Below are 8,060 nucleotides of genomic sequence, written 5' to 3' on the forward strand. Positions count from 1 at the left end.
GAGTTAATATATATATATATATATATATATATATATATATATATATATATATATATATATATATATATATATATTAAATGACGACATGTATTATAATTTCCAAAATTTTAAATTCAAGCCTTTTTTATAACAATAAATTCTTTTTACAAATATAATAATTAAAACAATTAATGACCTATTATCCAATATAAATAAATAATAAAACACATTACAAATAAATATATATATATATATATATCGAAATTTATATTGAAATAAAATATAGATTCTGCTTATAAATATTAATAACATAATAAATAAATAAATTTTATTATATTCAAATACATAGATAATTATACATAATAATAAAAATAAAAAAAATAAATACAAATCACGAGACAACATGTCAATAAATTGACGAGTTTAGACGTCTAATAAATCTGTTTTGTATCCATCTAGCTACGAAACAACTCATAAAATCTCTTCCCTTATTACCACAAGTTACAACAAATATTTTTTTTTAGGGATGACAATACGCACTAGGCCGGGCGTTTAGGCTCGGCCCACACTTGACCAGCAAAATATGGGCTTAAAATTCTAGCTCATCCTGTATGAGTGTGGTTCTGCAGGCCAGTTCATCTAAATTTTTTTTTAATTTTATGATAAAACTTTCAATGTTTAACAAATTGAAAAACTTTAATAAGTCACAAAATTAATCAAAGACTTTAGAAAGTTGGATGATAAATTGATAATTCAATATTTTCAATTCTAGCTCATCCTGTATGAGTGTGGTTCCGCAGGCCAGTTCATCTATTTATTTTTTTTTTAAATCATATGATAAAACTTTCAATGTTCAACAAATTGAAAAACTTTAATAAGTCACAAAATTAATCAAAGACTTTAGAAAGTTGGATGATAAATTGATAATTCAATGTTTTCATCATATTCATATTTATACTTTGATATACACGATGTATTATTCAAATTTTATTATATTCAAAACATACATAATACCTACCGTTTTCAGTCATACAATAATTTGAACGTTCATACAGGAGTCCATAAGTCCAGAAGAAAAATAGCTGATATACACAAGTACAAATTTTGTTTTAATGTGAACCAGGAGACTGCAAACTTCTATGAACTAGGCTTCTGCGGATTCAATGTCTTAGCCCGTCCCGTGTGTTTTTGAGACCCGTATTCTCACTCCTAATTCTTTTATACAACACAAACATGCTTTAAGTGAAGTTAATTTGATTTGATTTTTTAGTAAATAAAAAATATTGTTAAATTGGTTGATTAAGGTGGCATAAGGATACATTGTTTATTTGTTTGAGTGAACAAGGGAAGGGATCCAAGCAATAAATAAAACCATTTGTAGCAACACTGTGCCTTCAAAAACGAATAACAACGTGAATATTTTTGTCTTTTTTATGAAAAGTGGTGCTAGACTAAGAGGGAAGACATTTTTATTAGAAGACTAATTTAATTTGTCATTCCTTCACATTTGAAAAAAAAGTTCCAAACTATAAAATAATTATTTATTTTCAACTCAATTATTCCATTTCTTTATTCATTATCCAAATATAGTACCAATTTTTCGAAGCTAAAAAATGTTTGAACCTCCACACAGATATATTTCATGTAGATCACGTTCGATCGTTTTGTCAACATCATGAATTGGTACAACAAATACTACAATAATGCAATCAGCGTGTTGCTGTGTGTCAGTTGTAACGTGTCACCTTCAGGTGCTAAATATAAAATATCGTCATGAATCACGAGTTTGCTAATAGTTTATATTTTTCTTACAAAAGTTGTACTAAAGTATAAAATAAAATACATTCACTTTAGAATCTATTGTATTATTTTAATAATATTATAATAGATATTAAAAAAATAAGAATATAATTAAAATATTCGTATATTAAAATGTCACCTGGTTGTATTTCTTTATATTCTTTATATGAGATGTCAATTTATTACATATATAAAATATTGACTTTCATAATATTGGTACAAAACTTCTATTTCTTTCGTAATGACTAATCTTTATTATGTAATCAGTCTTAGTCTTTGTTTATTAGAATCAAAGTGGAATAGGAGACTGAAAATAAAGAAAGGGATAATGAAAATTAGGTCGAAGAAAAATTGCTTAAATTACATGAAAAAGTAGAAATGAATATAAATAGGATAGTTTTATTTATTTATTATAATACAAAAAAAATATTAATAAAATATTTCATATATATTAAATATTATAATATATATATATATATATATATATTTATTTATTTACTATGTAATTAATTATGTCACTTATCATATATTCTTTTAACTTTTGTAAAAATAGGTATTTTTTTTTCATAAGTAGCATGTTTTAGTTAATTAGAAGAGAAAACATGTGAAGACATTTATTAGTAATAAAAATTTGATTTAAGTTGTTGTTTTTATAGAGTTACAAGAGTTCATTCAAGTTTGAAATAATTTTTACAAGTTTGTTTAGAAAGTCAAAACCCTGCAACAGTAAAAACAACATCTTAGCATACATAACCCATCAAGGTTATTCTCTACAATAGTGAAAGCATTAGGACCACTACATATTAAGACAATAACACAATACCATAATTTAGCCTAGTGAAAACCATAAACATTTCCATTTCTGCAAAATTATTCAACCTTCATGATTATATAGCTGAAATTTCGTTTTCACCCAAACCTATGCAACTAAAAATGTAATGTTTGATGTTGTTTTTGCAAATAAATGTTTGTCACCATATGGTTCAAGTTATCCCTTGTAGAGACAATTTCGTAACAAAGTAGAAATTTTCTATGCTTGCGACATAGAAAGTTGACGTGTATATTAATTTTAAATTAAAATAGGCTTAAATACTTGTTTGGTCCTCATTTTCGTAGTATTTGTTGCAGATTATTATTATTTTGACAGAATGTTTAAAATGGTCTTCATTTTTACCGAATGTTTAGAATGATCCTCATTTTTGCAATTCGTGTTTTATTTGGTCTTTTTTGTAACGCCGTTTAAATCATTAACGGAGCATTGTACATGTGTCACGGTTTATATTAGGGTATGTTACGTGTACGGTACAGGTGTGGTACCCAAACCCAACGGGTATTAAACTTTTGACTCATCCCCATCCCCACTGGGTAACGGGTATAATCTCGTACCCATATCCATACCCATTTTCTTACTACTTCAATATTAATTTTAATTAATTTTTATAAAATAAAAAAAATTATGATAAAGGAAACATAATATTATCAAATATTCAATATTACAATGATGGTTGTTTCTTCGATATCAAATACTTTAAAATAAATTATAATTATTTATATTTTATATTATAATACCAAATAAAATTTCATGAGAACTAAAACAATTATTAAATTTGCAAATATTAATGAAACATAATTGATAAAATTTAAAAATATTTTTTCTAAAAATATAAAAGAAAAACAAATATTCAAATTAAAATATATTTTAAATGTTTGTTTACTTCAATCTTTTCAATTCTAATAAATCTCTTTTTTATACACTAATAAAAGTTATAATACATCATTTGATCAAAATGATACAAAGAACATAATTGATATTTTAAATGTTTGTTTACTTCAATCTTTTAAATTTTAATAAATCTTTTTTTTATACACTAATAAAAGTTATAATATATCATTTGATCAAAATGATACAAAGAACAAATAATAATCATAATAAAAGTTTAAAATAAATTATAATTGTTTACACTTTAGATTATAATACCAAATAAAATTTCATGAGAACCAACACATTTATTAAATTTACAAATATTAATGAAACCTAGTTGATAATATTTAAAAACATTTTTAAAAAAATATAAATGAAAAACAAATATTCAAATTAAAATATATTTTAAATGTTTGTTTACTTCAATCTTTTTAATTCTAATGAATCTCTTTTTTATACACTAATAAAAGTTATAATACATTATTTGATCAAAATGATACAAAGAACAAATAATAATCATAATAAAAGCTTAAAATAAATTATAATTTTTTTCATTTTAGATTATAATACCAAATAAAATTTCATGAGAACCAACACATTTATTAAATTTGCAAATATTAATGAAACCTAGTTGATAAAATTTAAGAATATTTAAAAAAAAAAATATAAAAGGAAAACAAATATTTAAATTAAAATATATTTTAAATGTTTGTTTACTTCAATCTTTTTAATTCTAATGAATCTCTTTTTTATACACTAATAAAAGTTATAATACATTATTTGATCAAAATGATACAAAGAACAAATAATAATCATAATAAAAGCTTAAAATAAATTATAATTTTTTTCATTTTAGATTATAATACCAAATAAAATTTCATGAGAACCAACACATTTATTAAATTTGCAAATATTAATGAAACCTAGTTGATAAAATTTAAGAATATTTAAAAAAAAAAAATATAAAAGGAAAACAAATATTTAAATTAAAATATATTTTAAATGTTTGTTTACTTGAATCTTTTAAATTCTAATGAATCTCTTTTTTATACACTAATAAAAGTTATAATACATTACTTAATCAAAATGATACAAAGAACAAATAATAAGCATAATAATAAAATTTTAACATAGATCTTGTATCTTTTGAACTTCAATTATGTTGGATGGTGATAAAAAAATATTAATGACAATTACACTAAATCTTTTATATTGTAGTAAATAAAAGTTATTTATACAATTATAGTGAAAAATTACAGTATGATTGATAATGAGTTAAAAAATTAAAAATAATTAAATAAAATATATCGAAATAGTATTCCTCATAATGAAAATAAACAAGAAATAAAAATATTAAAAAATTAACAAATGTTTACAAACAATTTGAGAGACTATTGAAAGAAATCGTACAAAGAAAAATAAATGTATAATTAAGGATATGATAAGTTGAAAAATATCTTAGAGATCTAAGAAAACTTTTCAAATATCAACATATATACTCAGTGGTTGAGAAATAACAAAAAATGTTTTAGTGAAATAAAAAAGTTATTCAAATGAAACAAAAACTAATAATAAGAATAATAAGTAAATGATTTTTTTTATATTACCTAGTAGATGAAATGTTTGTGTTATTAAATACTTAAATTGAGAGTATTAAACATTTTCATGTGAAAGAAAAATATACATTAAATAAAAATATTAAAAAATAATAGAAATATTCAAATGTGAGACATAATTTTTTTTAATTAAAATACATATTTTTAACATAATTACATAAAGGTTATGATAAGATGAAAAATATAATTGAAATGCGAATGAGTTTCATGAAAAACCAAATAATTAGAATAAATAAAAAATAATATATATATATATATATGGTTATTTAATTAATTAGGAATATTTTAATAATTTAAACGGGGATGGGTAATATGGTGGGGATATGTACATCCCCATACCCATCCCCATACCCAATGGAAAAAGTCGGGGATTCCCCATACCCATAACCATACCCAGTCAATGCGGGGATTCCCCGTCAAAACGGGGACGAGTTCGGACAATACCCACGGGGACAGGTTTATTTGCCATCTCTAGTGGTGGCCACTTTCATTTTTGCAAAGGCCGCTCTCGTTGGTGTCAATCTCACTACCCTTAGTGCTCGCAGATGTTGGGTTTAGGGTTTGGGTATTTCCTATCTTGAGAACACTCTATAGGTTTTGGTCTTCGTCACAGTGGTCTCGCTATTATCCTTCATTGTTGTCTTTTCCTTTTTCCCTCACTTTTTTTTGTCGCTTCTTCTGATTTCGAGGTTATGAATTTTGATTTGAAGGTTATTAGATATGCATTTTTGATTGAAATTAGTTATATGTCTTCTACTGAGTTATGAAAGTAGTTATTTGATAGCATATAGGTATTTGACTGTTTTTATGTCTATTGATTTATGAAATTATTTGTCAAACACACAATGAAAAGGCAGAGGAAGTAGAATAGAGTGAATCGACAATGTTGATGGTTTGAACAGGTAATGATGAACAATGGTAAAATTATGGTTTCATAGAAAAATTGAAAATGAGACTTTTTTATGTTAATGATGTCTAAAACTTACAAAAGTTAAAACTTTTTATACCAGTTATATTTATACCGATTTCGGAAACAACATAAAAAAAACTTCTTTTAACCGACATAAAAAAAAACCTACATCGCACTGGTGTTGTAACCATCCAAAGCAAAGAATTGAGTAACCCATAGATCCTTAACTTTCCCAAACTTATCATATAGTTTAGCTTCTTCCCCAACTATTTCATTTTGCAGTTTTTTATAAGTTGGTCTAAGAGTGTAGATTACATACTCTCTCCTTATCTAAACTTCTTCTTGCAAGTTGTTGAATCAACGTTTGTATCTAGAAAATCTCTTATTCAAACCACTTCCACCTTTACTAGAAACTTCATTTCCCACAAATTATTATTCCATTTTCCTAACTTTTCAATTATTTCCTATTTATGGATTGAACTGGTCTATAGTCTCATAGTCTCGTGAAACCATTCATAAAGGACAGATCATCATCGATCCACCCATCTCTCCAAAAATTGATCTTGATATGTATTTATAGTTTTAAAATAATATTATATATCTATAAACTAGTTTCTTTGTTTACCTTCCCCTATCGTCTAACTAATATGTTCCAAGTACCATCAATCACATCTTTTGTCATCTTATTGTTTAAAATTCTCTATCTCTCATATTCGTATTTGTATTTAACTTGTAATGTTTATGGAAACCACAAATGCATACTATTATATCCGCAAATATTATTGATTTATGATAAAAAAAAATTTATTAACTTAATGTGAATTCTAGCTTTTATTAATTAAATAAATATTTAATTGTGAAGATATTCAATAACTCATCTTAAATGAACTATTAGAAAATGTTCATATAATATACAAATATATTATTAAGTTTTTATTTGAAAATACGAGTCCGTGAATCTTGTTTATTAAATAGAAAATAATATATTGTCCTACAAGAAGGATAATTACTAAAGCATACAAAATTATTAAGAAAAAAACAAACTTTATATATTGATTAAGACATAGATAAAGTGAATGAAAAAAAATTATAATATGACAACTTTCTAACTTTTTTTTACGATGAATTTTCTAAAATGAAATGATAACGACGGAAGTAGATTTATATATCGGTTCATTAATTGACATAAAAAGTTTTGATTTATTATCTACATGTATTCATGTAGTTTCCAAAATACACATACAAATTTTGTTTTAATATAAAAAAAATATATATGTTACAGTACTAGTGCTGGTGTAGTTACTACAAATTAGTTTGGTTTCCTTCGTATCAAAGTTTTTATGACCCATAAAGTTTTAAACTCTAAATATCATTCAAGAAGATAGATAAATCACACTCACAACTTGTTGTAATTTAATTAATATTATAAAATTCAAAGGACTACAAATATATCAATATTTTCTAATAAAACATGTAAGAGAATACAATAAGATTTATTCACTATCTCAAAATTACATAAATTGTTTAAGTTTTACACAAAAAATATTGAAGGTAAGCATTCTAATTCAATCTAAATTAATTAAAGTAAATTAATTAAAGTAAATGTTAAATCATTACAGAAGTTCCCAATTTTGTAATGAAATTTCAAGTAGGTCCCCTCATTTTTATTTGAATCAATTGAGTCTCTATTTTAGAAAATTCGTTGCAATTAAGTCATTTCCATTAATAGTACTCTAACGGTGTTAACTATGTGTCACCTGTCAGCACGTGATTTTATTAATTTTTTTTAATTTTTAATTTTGTTTAATAATTTAAAAAAAAATTGTCACGTGTCAATCTCACATTGTGCTTGTGCCACGTGTAGAGACAATGTGATATAACAATGATAGTGTCACGTGATATTATTGGATGTGAAAAGTCTCAATGCAGTCCCTTTATTTGTTATTTTGTTTTAATTTGGTCCCAATTTTTTAAAATTGAATCAATTTCATCCCTATATCAAATTTAATTTTTACATAAATTTTACTATGATATTTTTATAATAATTGGTATT

The sequence above is a fragment of the Vigna unguiculata genome, chromosome 7 (genome assembly GCF_037176805.1).
Source record: "Vigna unguiculata cultivar grain cowpea cultivar isolate G323 ecotype 2 chromosome 7, ASM3717680v1, whole genome shotgun sequence".
Classification (NCBI taxonomy): Eukaryota; Viridiplantae; Streptophyta; class Magnoliopsida; order Fabales; family Fabaceae; genus Vigna; species Vigna unguiculata.